General features: G+C 48.7%; 1 long non-coding RNA gene across 1 annotated transcript in view; it reads left to right on the top strand.

Annotated features, from left to right (window-relative positions):
- LOC144130426 (uncharacterized) overlaps nucleotides 1–7449 on the top strand; it is a 69900-nt gene extending 62451 nt beyond the window's left edge. Inside the window, exon 3 of the long non-coding RNA XR_013314097.1 lies at nucleotides 7339–7449. This is a non-coding gene — a long non-coding RNA (uncharacterized LOC144130426). The remainder of the gene's footprint in view (nucleotides 1–7338) is intronic.
- Nucleotides 7450–17221: the final 9772 nt, after the last annotated feature.

The following is a 17221-nucleotide window of genomic DNA, read 5'->3' as shown; positions in this document are numbered from 1 at the left end:
CTGTGCAGAGATGCTTGCGGGTCAAGAGGCACTTTTGCTCTGTTGCCGCCGTTCCCATGCTACCCACGGCCCGCATTGGCATTCGCACCGACGCCCTTCATGTCACACGCCTACTACGACGAGTCAGTCGCACCCCAGAAATCTGCCAAGACATTCATCGTCTAGCGGCATGCATCCCGCAGCAAATCCGTATTGAGTGGGTCCCGCGTGACCTCCTGAGAGCACAAAGCCGCGCAGATTCTGCGACCCGCCTTTCGACCCCAACGTCGACTTTGCCTCGAGTCCTCACCCTGAATGACACCACCCTCCTTTCTCCTTTTAACAAGAAATGAACACCTCCGGCGCCGCACACGTGCTCAAATCCCTCCGTGTGCGGTAACCCTACCCCGTGGCCTTACCCGTGCAGAGGAGGTTGCGCTTCGGAGGATACGGGTCGGGGTTGCCCTAACTCCAGCTATTACACGCAAGTGGCCGCATTTCAAATATTTATATTCCCTCCCCGGGTGTCCAGTATGCAAGAACAGAGACTGTGAGGCGGAAATCCACCACTGCCCGGCGCTGAAGCCGACGAGAATTCGGCACCTGGCGTCAGTGGGACTCTCACCGGACAATCCTGATTGCTATATTGCCTGAACACAGGGTCCATATCAACGTTCGCTTCTTGATTTCATCAAATCAGCCCACCTTTTTCATTTATTTAAGCAGCTTACTCATCTTTGACTTCATAGTTTTTATGCCCTGAGGCAATGAGCATCGCTTCAAAAAAAAAAAAGGCTGAATGTTCCTTATAAAAAGAGCTGTTTGAGAGATAAGTTCCGAAGCTTATTACGCGCAGCTCTTCAGTGCACAAAGATTGAGGTAAGCATCGGGTGGTATGCTGCAGGTGAAGGAAAGGCGTTGGACGTTCGGCGCGGAGAATTCCCACACCAAGCGCGCTGGGCTCTTCTCTCAGGGTGCGAGAGGGTGAAATCATGGTAGAGGCAAGCAGGGCAGAAGAACTTTGCAAACCTATGCACTACGTTCGCGCTGTACGCAGCAGATGCCCCGTGGGGTGAAACAGCAAAAAACAACTCTGCCAGCAAGAGCCGCAGTGAATTGGCTGACGCATTGGCTGACGTTAACGCATTACGCAATGTAGCCTGTATGTTGTCAGATCGTTTTTTTTTTTCCTTAAAGGGAGGCCAGGTGCTAGGGATTCATTTAACCGGATTTCATCCACAAATCCGGATGACTCCCTGAGTTTCGTTTATTAATTTCCACTTTAAAAACATAAAAATCCCATGTGCAAGTACATCAGCCATCGTTCCGAAACAATGGACTTTTTTTGCCTAGATTGCTTTTGGTGTCTGAAACGCATGCGCTGTTATGAGCCTTTTCATGGCTACTGAGTCATTTTAATTAATCTCTTCTTTACATAGTGAGTACGCATTGCATGTTTTCTCTGCTATGTGCTGCTGTTATGTGCTGGTTTTGAACAGAAACAGAAATCACCGCAAGTATTTTAGCGCCACCCGAGGCCTGCACATAAATGCATGCGATTCATGGCCGCCGCGCTCTTTGTAAAAAAAATAATCTTTAAATCATCAGCGAGTGAGGCCTTTGTGTGAAGGTCACTCCCATCTTAAAAACTTGAATAATCTTGAAATATTTAACACAATTGAGGCCATGTTCACAGGTAGATTCAAGCTCGTGCGAGACCGGCGATGGGCCGCAGACTGTACCCGTTTAATGATGGAGCCAGGTACCCGCAGCTGGAGAGCAGACGATAATTTGCTCAGGCATTTTTTAGCCTATAGTGCCGGCGCTCGGCCAGGTTATGATAACAGAGCCAATAAAGTTCCGCAACACTCCTACCGTGGCATTAGTAAGCTATTCAAATCTTATATGGAACTTGCTATCCTGCAGAGGCAGTCCTGGCTCCAAGTTCCACAGTCGGCAAAGTTATTACGCCCAAATTATTTTTAACGCTACAGAGTTAAAGAAACAGCTCAGAGGCAACCCCTGAAGTCGGCGGGGTTGGATTGTCGAGAAAAGCAGCTGACCTACCTGCCGGTTTTGTCACGTTACCTTGTTACGTGATCACAACCTACCCACAACGTTTACTGGTGACCTGCCCACTGAACTGTAAGCAAACTGCCCACAATGGTGGGTGAAAGTTTAATTAAACATTGGTCGTGAAAGGTAGCAGGAGGAGAGTAACGTGGATCTCACAAGAACCTCCGATAGCAGCGACGCGTCGCCTAACCGCAGCAACACTGTGCGCAGCACAGGCAAGTAGCCCAACATTGGAAACAGATTGGCAAAGGCCGGTCGTGCAACGGATAAGAGTGAAACCATCTTCTTCTATTATTTCGCAGATTACCTGTGCTGCTCCGGAAGAGTGTAATAAGGAGTCCCAAGGATCGAAGAATATTGAGTAGAGAATGACCAACTCAACACATACAGTTAAACTTGATCTAGCGGAACCCGATTTTACGAGGTTTCCAGTCTAGCGTATAAACTTTGAGTTGAGTTGAGTTGTTGTGTGCTGGAGGTGGGATTGGTCTTGCTTATTTAGACTCCTCAGCAAGTACTCGTAGAGTACAATGTCCTCAATAACCCGAAAAAGCGAAACAAATGGCAACTAATCGCGATTGAACGAACTTTTTCCGGCAATAAATGCGAAAAAAAGTGTGCCCACTATGTCTCGCACGTTGTTTGCAGTGTGCCAGCAGTGACGTCCAGGGGATTAAGTGACGGCCATGGTTTTGTTTTGACGAAGCTGCAAGCTGCGCCGGTGCGAGTGCAAAGGACAAGGCTGTTGGAGCGCTTCCCCACTTAGGCTTCGAGTCCGTTTTACCCGATCGCGCTCTCACGCACAAATGATCAGGGTAACCTTTTCAAAGCTTTCATACGCGCAGGTGCGGTTCGTTGGCAAATGCGATGCCTCCGTAGCTTTTGGTTGCCTGTACAGTGCAAATTTAGATTACGAAGGGCGAAAAAATGCCTTCCACGATTTCAAGAATGTTTCTATTTAAAAAAATTATTTGTGGCTGCTCTTCACTTCTTTATATCGAGTTTTAACTAATGGCCGAGTAGGCAGAACCTTACAGATGAAGTACTTGCACTAGAGGCATCTCTAAAGCAATAACCTTGTACTCGCAAGGGTAACTTAAACGCTATGTGATGGTAAAAGAAAGCACAATCTTTGTGTCAGCGAAGTGATTCTGAAAGGACCCCAGACCACTGTAGAGAGCCATTAACGCTGCCCTGTCATACCCTTAAGTGGGAGCCTAAGTGACCACTCAAGTTTTAATACTTCCATAGATTTATGATGCCGAGTGTGTTGAGGTTAGAAGGCATCGTTCGAACGAAGGAATGCACTCACCTAAAATTTGCATAAAACACCCTCGAAACACTCTAGAAAGCCCGTGCCGTCTGAAACACGCTTGGGTTGTGTTTGTCCAAGAAGCTCAAAAATAGCACACGGCTACTACGGTCAGCGAGGTCGGAAACAGGCGTGCCCCAAACATCGTTGTGGGGAAGAGCTCCGCTCCAGATATAGGCTGCTGAATCTCCACGTTTTGAGCATTTCGGAAGTAGAGTATTTGTACTGTTTAAAAAAAAACACGAAAAATGGTCAAACCTACTGCACAGGTAAGTAAATTTTATCTCGAAGGAGGGGCTTGTTTACCGGCACCTCCTCTCGACTGCACTGCAGCTGCGCCAGCTTCGACGGCTGCAAAACGCTTGAATGCGCAGTAGCGCGGGACAACACTTGCGGTGTTCCCGCTAGCCGCAAGATGCTCTGCACATTTCCAAGTCCTCTGTAAATACGTAGGAGCGAGTGTGCAGCATCTGGCGTAGTAATGGCCTCAAAGAAGATGATTATGCCGTCTTGTTCGGGATAGCAGCACTCAGGCGCATTCACCCGACACCATAAATCATAAACCAGGCTGAGGTTACTGAACGCCATAACCCCACAGCTAAAAACAAAGGCCCCATAGAATTGGCTTTTAATATGCACGCCCAACGTTTATAAAATCATATCATAGCTTTTACTAACACGTTTTTTATATGGCACAATGATTTATTATGTGCGAATGCCTGTGATTAAAATTCAAATCAGTCACAAATAGCCAGAGAAGCGAACGTACTATTATGCGCCTCCGTTCCACAGACACTAATGATCACAGGTCTTTTATTTACTTATTTTTATCATTTAAAGCATGTCGGTTCTAGTTTAAAAGCTTTGTTTAAATGAACCCTCTCAGGCTGTTATCGTTGCATGCTGCAAACGGCAGTGGTTGTTTTGGAGGCAAAAAAATAAACTGGTGAGTATCTCTATACCAGCATTCAAGGAGATATTCACCCCAGCGAAGCACACCGAATGCCTAGGCTACGATGTGCCTCTTCCTTGACTGGCATTTACAGCAAGTATAGCCCAATTTTTCTAGGCCATCTCACAGCTTGTTTATTAGCGTGCTCAAGGGCAGCCTACACACTGAAAGGTATTCATGAGCTATGTAAAAGGATCCGCTCTTTCCACGTTACTTAAATGCAGGAGTATTCGCCGTCTGCCAAACACTACAAAACGTAAACATCGAATAAAAAATCCTGAAACTAATGGTATGGCATAATGCAGGTCTTTTCATCGAATTCATCCAAAGTACAATTTTGTAATCTCTCTGGTTTCATGACCTCCGTTAGCACTTCACAATACATTGCTGCCTCTCGTAAAAGTTTTTTTTCCCCTTCGCGGAGTGCTTCCATGCTACAAATTCGCATTATGTGCTTAATATCTTCAATCCACCATTGCCTGAGGATGGAAGCTCTCAGAAGTTCATACAAAAGCTTCTTTCCTCGAGCTCCTTGCCAGCATGCGCGCTTCATTTATAATTCTGGTGGAATTATTCAGTTCAGAATATTATTCGCCTCAGTAAATGCAGTTAAGAGCACAAACGAGAGTGCCCCTCAAAAAGAAAAGCTTAGTCTGTTTCTCGTTGTCTCGAGGGAACTTAAATAACGGCGCAAGGGAAAAGAATGAAGATGCTGGCTGTATTACAAGCGCGAAAACTCAATAATTACCGTATTGCAAACGTTCAATGCTGGAAAAATTTAAAAGCGGTTTTGTTTTAAAAGAAAATATTGTCTGTGCAGACTCAAGGATGTCGGAACTCACATATCTTAAGCTATATAGTCGCCGAAAGGTAGATAAGGTCGGGCGTCTGAAGGTTCAGTAGCTACCGTTTTGACAAACGCAGTGATAAAGAAAAAAAATTCCGAGCAGAATTATGATTCTTCCTAACGCGAAATATGAGAGCAGCTCTATCGATATCTCAGGCATTGAAGACTCATTATTTTATTTTACCAGATCGTAGATCGTCGGCATGTCTGGCAACGATATTAGTTCGATAGCGGTATTTGTTGAAGAAGAGGATGATGTACATACAATGCACCGCACTCGAAAATGTGCATATTAGCTCTATAGCAGTATGTGTAGAGGACGACGAAGTGCAATGCACAGCACGAGAATATATAGAAGAAGCACGAGAATATATAGGAGTTTTAACACGAGGCGTGAACGGCTGTGGCGTTACGCTGGTGCTCTCAGTCGCTTGGTTGGTTGTTTGGTAACAACTTTATTAAAAAAGTCCTGCAGAGCTATCGCCGACGGGGCCTTAGTTCTCCTACGTGGGGACGTCGAGGTGTTGCCTCGCCGTCGCCTCGCGGTCCTGCTGGACGGCCCAGGGTTGGTTACCGAGGCTGGGGCTGCGTAAGGCAGCGGCCCACCGCGGTGGGAGGGTTCCGGAGTTGGCACCGTCAGGGTTTTTTCTACAGTCCCAGAGCATGTAGGGTAAAGTTGCTATAGCAGTGTGGCAGACCTTGCATATATTTGTCGGGTATGTTCCGGGGTAGAGTCTGTTGTATTGTGCCGGATTGGGGTACGTGAGCGTCTGCAGTTGTCTGAGGGCCACCGCGTGCGCCCTGTACAGCTTGTCGTTTGGAGGAGGGAAGGTTCGGTGGGCCAGGCAGAGGGCCTAGGTAATTTCGTTGTAGCTGGTCAGACAGTCTTTGGTGCTGTGCCATGGACGACGGTCGCCGGCGCGGTTCGCAAGCTCGCGCGCCTTGGCGTGTGCCGTCTCGTTTCGGTTGCGATATGTGTTCGATACTTCTGCCATGTGCGCCGGGAACCACTGGATTCTGGTTTGAAAAGCTCCCTCCCACTGGACTTTTTGATTGCTCAGGATTCGGGCCGCTGTCTGTGAGATCCATCCATTGGCGAAGTTTTTGACCGTTTGTCGCGAGTCGCAGAGAACTGTGGTGCATGTCGGATCCGTGAAGGCGAGGGCCACCACCGCTTCCTGCGCTTCTTCTGCGCGCTCGCGCGCTACACTTGCCGTTTGCGCATTTCACCACTCTAATCGACGGCCGCAACCGCAAATCGCGAGCGTTCTGCGTATTCCGCGGCGTCAACGAACCTTGCCCCGTTTCGTCTCCGTGGCTATGAGGGAGAGCTCTGGCCCTGGCCACTCTTCTTCCCCAGTTGTGTTCTGGGTGGACGTTCCTTGGAATCGGGTGGACTCTTAGAGCTTGTCTGGTCGCGTCCGGAACAGAGACTTTCTGGCCTTGTTGTGCATGGTAACGGATGCCGACACTTTTCATGATCTCAGTCGCTTTAGACTCATTATTTTTTTTCCTGGGTCGTTATTTTCGCGCGTTGTGCATTGGACATGGTCTCTTCATAATCTAATAGTACTATCCATAAGCCCGATAGTTGAAGAAGACGACGATGTGCAATGCACAGCCCGAAAGGGTGTTGCAGTTTAACACGAGGCGTGATCGGCTGCGGCGACAGCATAGTACTCTCGTGCAGTGGCCAGCGAAGCTGATCTGTTCGCGGCGCCGCGGATTGTAATCCCAGTCGCGAAAATGTTTTATTTATTGATTTTGTTACTTTATTTATTTATTTATTTATTTATTTATTTATTTATTTATTTGTTTATTTATTTATTTATTTATTGTTTATTTATTTATTTATTTATTGTTTAGCTGCAGCGACGCTGCTCAACTTAAGAGCGGTCGCTTAAGAGCTGCGATCTAAAGCACGGGCCTCGATACATGCACACTCACGTATGTGCGCAAAGACTTCACACTTAGTGGGAACCCTCAGGCACGAGGTTTAAAATAAAAACAACGAATTTGTGGATTTAATTGTTGTTTATAGAAGGAAAATTATGCGCCTATTTTCTGTTCCCGTCTTGCTGTAAAAATGAGATACGTAAGTATGAAGCGTCATAAAAGTGAAAAAAAAAGATACGCACTCATAATTTTGCCTGTGTGTCTCCTCTTATACAGATCACCTCACCACAAGGTAGCTTTGTTGAAAACCGGACAATAAATTTCAATCACATTAAAAAAGGAAAGTTATCTGAGCACAACCGGCCACCCATTTGGAAGCCTTCTTAACACAGGTGAGTACAAAAAGGCGCGTGTCTGATCGCGTGATGTCAATCACATTATTACACTAACAGAATGTTGCCGTCATTAAATGATGCTTCTATATGGCGTGATTCGAGGACAGGTTCTCGTCTCTTCTATACACTTTTTGTATCCACACCTTCATTCATATCAATTTGGGAGCCAGATGATTCGGCATGCCCGTAGAGAGTGACAATGCGAGATGGGTCACGTATTATATTATAAATTAACGACAGCTTTAGCTATCTTTTTAAATGAGTCCTTTTTTAGTAAGTTCCAATCAAATATCCTAAAAGATCACTTTGATTCAGCTTGAAGCTACCACTCAACCACAGATGAAGTATTTTGCTGGAGCCAACAGATTACTTTGAATTGCTTTTTTTGGTGTAGTGTGCTAACAAATACTTTCCAGGAGCACAAATTGTAGCGTTCAACCTTAAAGCGCTACTTTAGAGAAACTGAACCTAGCTTCTATCGATAGGGAACGACGTTGTAATGATATATAGGCCACTGTCATAAAAAATGTTGGTTTTGTACACTAGAGAAGACCGAAAATTGAAGTATCGAAGTCGCTATCACCAACTGTTGCCGCATGTCAAACGCTTGCGCCGACACCGATATTTGGGCGCTGATCCCAGAATATAGGCTACACCGTCGTTCAGTTCAAAACGTTTTCCACGTATCCTTTTTGGTAAAGACTTCACGATTTGCGTTCGACTGGAGGGAAGATTAATAAATACATTTTTCTCACTTATAAGTACATCTTGAGCTGCCGAACGATCGTCAACGTAGAAAATATAGAAAACCAATGATTGGCTGGAGTTGTCCCCTGTGTCTTTATGCGAATTATATTCGAAGGAGCGGTGACTGATATTGGCAACGAAATAATTGTACCGTGACGAAAGCAAATGCGCTCTGTCCTTACTCAAATTCAGCTTCGGCTTCTAAAATTACCATAATTACAATAACACCATGTCGCCTCTCATCTTATGCCGCACGCTGAAAGTGCGATTAAAGTATTACACCGAAAAGGATACCCACGTTGTTAGTCTAGTGAAACTGACTGAGCTGGTCGCCTTTACTTGCAATTTGATAAACCCCTTTTCCAGCGAAATACCGCCTCCTCAACGCAAATACCGTGCGCCTCACCAACTGTACATGAGTGCTGGCAATCCAATAATATCATAACTGTTACGCTCGAAGTATGCTATTTTTGGCAACGCGAAGAAACCTGAGTTCTTACTCGCTAAAAGCTTGATGATGCGTTTTTATGTCACCGGAAAAAACAATGTACGTAACTTTAGTGGCTCTCATGTGATTTTTCTTTATTTCTTAGAGAACAAAGGATTTCTGGGCTTCGAGATATTGGCATAGCTGCGATCATTTCTTCATTATTATTATTATTATTATTATTATTATTATTATTATTATTATTATTATTATTATTATTATTATTATTATTTGTCTTTTTGTCCACTGCGTCGTCCATTCCACATTCTAGTAACATTTTATTTTTCGACGTGGCCACATCAGTACCATTTCTGGGGCCATCTGCGCATTAACACGATATAGGGATCTTACAGTGGTATTAAAAAACGCTCTTGAGGAGGAGGAGGAAAAACTTTATTTATATTTGATATTAAAATGTGTTATTAGCGGTCGCGGGCTGTCTCCACACCACGAAAGCAAATGTCCGTGGTGTGGAGAAAAACCCACGTTAATGCACATAACGTGGCTGTGTCAGAAAAACAAGGATCTAGCTGCAATAAACAGAAACCCGAGTGCGGAACAGTGGGAGGGGATGCTCTCCAGCGAGGACCCGGCCGTCCAGCGCGGATTGGTGCGGAGAGCCTACCTGGCGGCATACCTCAGTGGACCCTGGACCAGGGACCCCAACCTGTTAAAACGGGCTGCTATAACTCATTAACTCATCAGAAACGCTCTTGAACTGCGAGACTTTCAAACTACACTGGCTACTTGTTCCAAGTATCTGTGCAGACACGCTACTGCAGATTTCTGACGGGGTCACGGTAAGTGCCACTTGGAGCTCCCTTCCTCCCCCCCCCATTTATTCAAGTGCTCTGCAGTTGTTGTTGCAGTAAAATAAAACAAAAAGAATAGTCAAATAAAGCAGTAACCGTACCTTTTTGCTGGGAGATACTCTCTTAACTAAATAAATATAAGGCAGCTATGTGTTCATATGGGCGTCTTTAGAAGAAGAATTTTTTCGGCAGGCAAAGAAACTCGTCAGTGTTTCCTTAAAGCAGCCATTACTCTAGCTCCTTGCGATAAACATCCACGTAGCGCTCAAAATGCGAGGCGCGTTTTCCATAATTACTTGCTCTCCGGGAAAACAATCTAGAGCAGGAAAATTAGGCAGTTGCACCTCGCCTTTCTAGGCGTGCTAGCTTATGGAGATACCATAACGAAATTGTTCTTTTCTAAAAAAGGTCTCCACGCGGCATAGAGGAACACTGACAATTCTTATTTACTGGCGCTTTTTAACACCCATGAACTATTTCTAGAGTAATGAACGTAAATTGAGGTATTTTTTCGAGCTAAATTTGTCATACGCAACCACACTGTTACACTCAAACAGAGAGCAATAATTTAGGGCTTACGTAAAAGATTTTTCGGTGAACATACCAGGAAGCCTTTCCCAATACATCGAATTATTCGATCGTGAAGAATTTTAAGTTTTTTTTAATACAAAATTTTGGTCACTAAGGTTGCCTTTGAAGTTACAAAATTTAGCAATAGAAAACTTGCTAGCCAATGTCGCAATTATTGTCTTTAGTAAGTGTAATTTTCACTGCCAGCTAAATTCTTCTCAATGGTGTTCTCGAGAATTTTCCCTCCTGAAACGGCCACAGAGCACCGTCGACGGATCATTTAAATCTCTTCCGTAGATTCCACCTCCTTTTCAAGATTCGTAATCTAGATATCCGTACACTTTTATATTCCGTAAGCCCTATTAACGGCTAAATGCAGCATAAATAAAGAAAGGAATTTTTTTGTATTCAAAAGATCGCGTTTTTCCTAACTCACATCATGAGACAAGAGCATTAAATTACTTTAGCCTGAAATTTTGAATATACTGCGAAAAATTCTCATACAATACTGACGACACTGATACCTGTTTAATAAGCAGGTTTTGGCGGCATTTCTTTAAGCGCAGATACCGTAAGGAAGAAGCTGTTATGGATGTAGGACCCCAGTTGTGTTCCTTTTTACCCCTTTCTCTTCCTTGATGTCAGCCCGAAGGGGAAAGGTAGAAGTTGTTGGATGCCGACGTCTTGAGGCTCTAAACTTGCTCAGTCACATTACTCGTGGAACTTCAGGAAGTAAACTGTTTAATCACACATAAAATAGTTAAGACAGAACGGAAGGTACAACAAGGAGAACATCTATGTACATAGTGATTGATCCGCAGAGTGACCAGACGAAATCAACCCCCGGTCCCACCAAAACGTCTTCTTTTAATCCCTAAGTCCCCGCCCTCAGTGGGGACACCAACCAATTAGGTCAAAACACAAGCACGCATGTAATTAAGGACCGGGGAAAGGAAAACACATCCAATAAAACACATGGGAGAGGAAAACACATTGAAAAAGAGATAGAGGAGCGTAAAACACGCCCAATCAAAGATTGGGGAGAGGGGACAGGTCACTGTCACGAATACTAACAATTCCCCTCTCGGATCACTCCATCCTCCCCCGCGGGGCGGCATGATTACTCGCTTAAAGAGCATGCGAGGGCCGCACAGATTGTCGAAAGCCGTGCCACTTAAGGCGCCGCCGCTCCCCAATTCTTCCTGATGCCTCACGTGCACAGGAAGTGCCTGGCGGTCATATGGAGCTGATAAGCGCTCACAGTGAACATGAGGAACGCGTCTTCAAAATTGCCTCCTAGCCACACACTGAACGACCGCCGCCCGGGTAATGGCCTTGGGCAGCGTCGCCGCGGTAGGGATGAAAGGCGATGCGCCTTCGTTGCTGCTTCTCGGAGCGGGCTGCGAACAATGAGGCCCGGCCAAGCTGGGTCGTCTGCGCACCCCGAACTCCCCTCCGTCGCCGTCCGCTTGACTCGTTAGTTCCATGTGGAGTCAAAAGGAAATGGATCAAAGCGTACGCACTCTTGTCCACATACAGGCGGCGTTCCGTACGTGATTACTTGAGGCTCCGGATGTGTCCAGCCAGCCGCGCACGACACCTCCCCACCAAGTGTGCTGCATAACATCTTGGAATGAAGCACACACAGAAAACCAAAACAGACCAACGTGCCGCGGGCCCGGAGCCGAAGAAGCACCATCTGCCGCTGCCGAACCATATGCGTTGCCAAAGCCTCAGGGTACACCTCCATACATGACATAACTCCAGGCCCCGGATACCCCCACGCCTCTAGTTGGCAGCTACGAGTCGCGACATTGCATCGGCATTAGCGTTTTGCTCCCCCTTTTTGTGCTCGACCCGGATATCGAATCTCTGCAGAGCGAGTGCCCAGCGTGTCAGCTTGGCGCTGTGCGGACTACTCAGAGTCAAATATTTGAGCGGGTTATGGTCCGTTATGACCCTAATTTGTGCGCCACACAACCAGACTTCAAGTCGCCCTAATGCCCAAATGATGGCATAAGCCTCCTTCTCGATAGTCGCCCAGCGGGTCTGAGCCGGGCTTAGCTTTTTGCTCAGAAAAGCGATAGGCTGCTCGCGGCCCTCGTCATCGCACTGGGCAAGGCAGGCACCCACCGCGTAGTCCGAAGCATCGGTTGCGAGCACGAACTCCTTACTTGGGTCAGGCGCATGAAGTGAGGATGCGCTCTTCAAGCATGCTTTCACCTCATCAAAAGCTTTCTGCGCCTCGTCATCCCATGGGAGCCGCTGCGGTGTCCGCCTGTTAGTTGAGCTCGTCAGTGGGAGCACGACGCGAGAATAGTCGGGGACATATTGTCGGTAATAGTTAGCTAAGCCCAGAAAGCTTCTGAGCTCCTTCTTTGTTTGGGGCCTCGGCATCTCGTCTATTGCCTTGACCTTTCCTGGATTAGCGCTGTGCTTCCCCGACCCAACCACATGGCCCAAAAATTCGACTTCTCGTCTCGCGAAATGACATTTGCCTGCGTTCACGGTGAACCCGGCGGCTGCGATCGAAGCGAGCACCGCCCGAACGTGCCTCAAATGCTCCTCCCAGGTGTCTGAATAAATCGCGAGGTCATCTATGTAGGCGCATGCGTACTCGCGGTGCGGTGCTAGTACCTGGTTTATGACCCTCTGAAATGTCGAACTCGCATTTCGAAGGCCGAAGGGCATGACCCTCCATGCGTACTGCCCCACCGGAGTGACGAATGCCGTGAGGGCCTGTGCCTGCTCGTCAAGGGATATTTGCAAATAGCCTCTCAGCATGTCTATTAGGCTGATGAAGTTGGCCTTCGCTACTCGGAACAGCAGCTCGGACGGTAGGCTCATCGGGAAGGCGTCCTGCTCGGTTATCGCATTCAACTTCCGATAATCGCAGCACAGGCGCAGCCCCCCATCTTTTTTAGCGACGCAAACCACTGGGTGAGCATGAGGACTCTCAACGGGATATATTAGTCCCCACTCCAGGAGCTCATCTACTTGCCTCTCCACTTCCTTCCGATACGCCGTCGGGACCTTGTATGCATGCCCAGCCCGTGGCTGAGCACCCTCCTTTAGCACGATTTTGTGGCGCTCCTAGCGTGCATTTGCCGGGCCTACTGCTGAAAACCTGGCCATTCTCCTCGATCAGTGCCTCTAGATCTCGGCGCTGCGCTTCGTTCAAATGTTCGAGAGCACCCGGCGGCAGCGCGTCGCCTGGCACTGAGCGCATGGGGAACGTGGGCACGTCGCCGAACTCCGCGTCGCCCTCGAATATCACCCCTACTACATTCACCCGTGCGTGGTATGCTCTGAGCTTGTTTGCGTGGACAGTCCGACATGCGCCATTGTCGAGTTTGATCAGATAACTGTACGGGCGCGTCTTCCGCATTACCGTCACAGGCCCCGTCCACTTGGACATCAACTTTCCCTCGCCATCCCTTTCAAGCAACAACACCTGCTGCCCATCTGTGAAGTGTTTATCGACAGCGCGCAAGTTGTATTGTCCAGTGTACCTGCGTTGCGCTACCGTGCTGTTGTTACTAGCCTTTGCGTTTGCCTCGGCCAGCTTCTCGCGCAAAGCTGACAGGTACTCTGCCGCCGGCGTTGCCAAAGAATCTGGTACTGCCCAGTCTCCCGTCCAAGTTTTTTGGAGAATGGATAGCGGTCCGGTCGGTATTCTGCCATACATTAACTCAAACGGCGACTGCCCGGTAGTCTCATTAGGGACCTCTCTGTAAGCCCAGAGCAAGAATGGCACAAGCCTATCCCAGTCACGTCCGTGCTCCTGAATAATCTGGAATAGCATGGATTTGAATGTTCCATTCCAGCGCTCGACCAGACCGTTGCTTTGAGGGTGGTCCGGCGTGGAAAACCTCGGAGAGGCGCCCAATTTTCTGAGAAGCTCTTGTGTAAGCTTTGCGGTAAAATTTGTGCCCTGGTCACAGCACACTGTTTCAGGGACTCCCAGGCGCGCGAATATTTGCAAAAGAGCGTCACACGTGGCCCTAGCGGTCAGCGCTTTTAAACACACGACTTCGGGCCAACGCGTGTTCATGTCCACTACACAAAGTGCATAGCGGTGCTCTCGAGCTGACGGTGGTTCTATCGGTCCTATGCAGTCGATGTTTACCACTTGGAATGCGGCCTCTGGTCTAGCGATCGGCGCGATCGGCACACGATCTGCTGTGCGTGCACGCGACTTCACCTGACATGAGTGGCATGAGCGGCAGTACTGCTTCACGTCACGTGTGACCCCGGGCCAGAAGAATGAAGCCTTTATCCGCTGAAGCGTTTTCCGCTCGCCGAGATGACCTGCCCACACTGAGTCGTGCGCCATTTTTAACACCTCTGCGCGTCGCTCGGTTGGGAGGACAAGCTGAGTACATGGATGCCCAGCAACAGGCTCGTGGTGGAACAAAAGCTCGTCCCGGACCGCCATGCCGTGTGTTCCCTCTCTAGCCTGAGCCCACGCTTCCTGGAGTGATTCGTCTCCAATCTGCGCCTCGCGAAACCGTTGCCGCGTCGTCTGTGCCACCGCGGTTTCCCCTTCGCTGCAATCTGCTGCTACCGCGCCCGCTAGAACCTCGTCAACCCGCTTCTCCCTCTCTTCGAATTCTTCGTCAGAACCCTCGGCTTCTCCCTGTTCTTGCGCATGGACACGATCACTCAGAAGCTGCTCATAGTCTTCGGGAGTGATTAACGCGCTTATCCCAGTTATAAGCTCGTCTGTGACTGCACACAGTATGCCTCGCTCCGACGGGTCAAATGATACTCGCGGTGCTCCCTGAGTTGTTACTAGGGGAACGTACGCCAGCTCCGCGACAACCTGCTTTCCGAAAGCCCCGGTGAGTTTTATTGTTGCCCCCGCGCATTCATATCGCGGCACGAGCGACCTGCGGATGACCGTGATGTCGGCCCCTGAGTCAATGCGCGCACTTATAGCGTTCCCGCTACTCAACAATGTCACCTCTCCGGCGCTGACTTTCTCCTCCGCGGGCTGCCTTTCCACTGAGCCGTGCACTGTCTCCCTGTCATGCAAGGGGACCGATATTCGGGCGATTACTGATTTCTGGTCTGCGCGTCCGCCCCCCATGTCTTGCTTTTCCGCGGTTTGTCTTTTCGGGCAAAATCTTGCGATGTGCCCATGCCCGTGGCAATGGAAACACTGTCCACGTCACCGGGGCCGCGTGTTGTTTGGTCGGGACTGGGTTCCGTCGCGCTGTGTTACCTCGACTGCCTCGTTCGTCGCCACCGCCGCGCTCGCTGCTTTCCCGACCTTATATCTTCGGCTTTCGTCGTGGTTTTCTGCCAGCGTGACAATCTCACTAGGTTTTAGGAACCCTGGCTTATCATTTAGAGCAACGTGCGCTCTCGCCTCTGCACTGAGGGCTTCCTTTAGTCGGTCCGCGACGGCTAGCAGTTTGAACTCCTCTAACGAAGTTACCTGACAGCTGTTTAAATAGTATTCCAGGTAGTTCTGCAGGCGTACCGCAAACTGCTCCCACGTCTCATTTGGGTTTTTGTTCGCGGATGAGTAAAGACGCTTGTATTCGGCGGCAGTGAGCCTCAAGCCGTCTAACACTTTAGCTTTCAGGAGTGCGTACTCGCTCCTTTCCTCTGCGGACAACCGCGTGAGTAGCATGCGTGCCCTCTCGCTTAGGTGTGGCAAAACTAGTCCAGCCCACCACTGGGTTGGAGCTTCGTATGACCCCAACGTGGCCTCTACGTCCTCGAACCACCCTGGTACCAGGGCTTCTTGAAGCGGCATCGGCGTGAGGACGCCTTTCATAAGGTTAGCAAATTTCAACCTTCTGTCCTCGTCCATTCTTCCGCTCGCTCCCGCGCTCTCACCAAGCCCACCCGCTGTTCCGCTCTGCTTAAGATTCAGCCTTGTATTTTGCAAAGCCAATCGCTCCTTTTCCACCGCTAGTTCAGCAATTCGTAATTGCACTTGCAACTCGGTCATTTGTTGCACCGGCGCGCTAACTGTCAGAGGGTGCGTCGGACCCTCATTTGCCTGACCCGCGGCTGCCAACTCTCCGTTCCCTGCCCCGTTCTCCATCTCTTTCTGTTTAACACTGTCACTTCTCAAAACCCAAGGCTTTGGCATAAGCACAAGCCCGACAGAAACAGAAAGGTACTCGCCTGGCTACCGAAGCTCCGCTTTACGAGGCTGCCGGTGCTCCAGCATGGAAGACTGGCCCGGAAGTTGGTCGCTGCGCCGCACGGTCCCGGTTGGAACTCGTCTCCTTGATCCGCGTCGTCGTCGGCTCCTCCTGATCAACAGCGCCCTCCTTGACTCTGGTCACCTGGTTCCTTCAGCTGCCCGCTGACTTGGACCTTCACCGTCACGTCGGCGTTGACCAGCTGTCACTCTTCAAATCTTCTCCTCTGGACGTGCCACGCTATAGCTCGTCCGCCGCCTTGTACTTCCGCCCTCCTTCAGTTACCTCGAGTAGGAAGACGTCGCATTTCTGTCGACTGCGCCAGTTGTGTTCCTTTTTACCCCTTTCTCTTCCTTGATGTCAGCCCGAAGGGGAAAGGTAGAAGTTGTTGGATGCCGACGTCTTGAGGTTCTAAACTTGCTCAGTCACATTACTCGTGGAACTTCAGGAAGTAAACTGTTTAATCACACATAAAATAGTTAAGACAGAACGGAAGGTACAACAAGGAGAACAACTATGTACATAGTGATTGATCCGCAGAGTGACCAGACGAAATCAACCCCCGGTCCCACCAAAACGTCTTCTTTTAATCCCTAAGTCCCCGCCCTCAGTGGGGACACCAACCAATTAGGTCAAAACACAAGCACGCATCCAATCAAGGACCGGGGAAAGGAAAACACATCCAATAAAACACATGGGAGAGGAAAACACATTGAAAAAGAGATAGAGGAGCGTAAAACACGCCCAATCAAAGATTGGGGAGAGGGGACAGGTCACTGTCACGAATACTAACAATTCCCCTCTCGGATCACTCCATCCTCCCCCGCGGGGCGGCATGATTACTCGCTTAAAGAGCATGCGAGGGCCGCACAGATTGTCGAAAGCCGTGCCACTTAAGGCGCCGCCGCTCCCCAATTCTTCCTGATGCCTCACGTGCACAGGAAGTGCCTGGCAGTCATATGGAGCTGATAAGCGCTCACAGTG

This window comes from Amblyomma americanum, chromosome 4 (genome assembly GCF_052857255.1).
Source record: "Amblyomma americanum isolate KBUSLIRL-KWMA chromosome 4, ASM5285725v1, whole genome shotgun sequence".
Classification (NCBI taxonomy): domain Eukaryota; kingdom Metazoa; phylum Arthropoda; class Arachnida; order Ixodida; family Ixodidae; genus Amblyomma; species Amblyomma americanum.
This window is presented reverse-complemented; position numbering and strand designations above follow the sequence as displayed.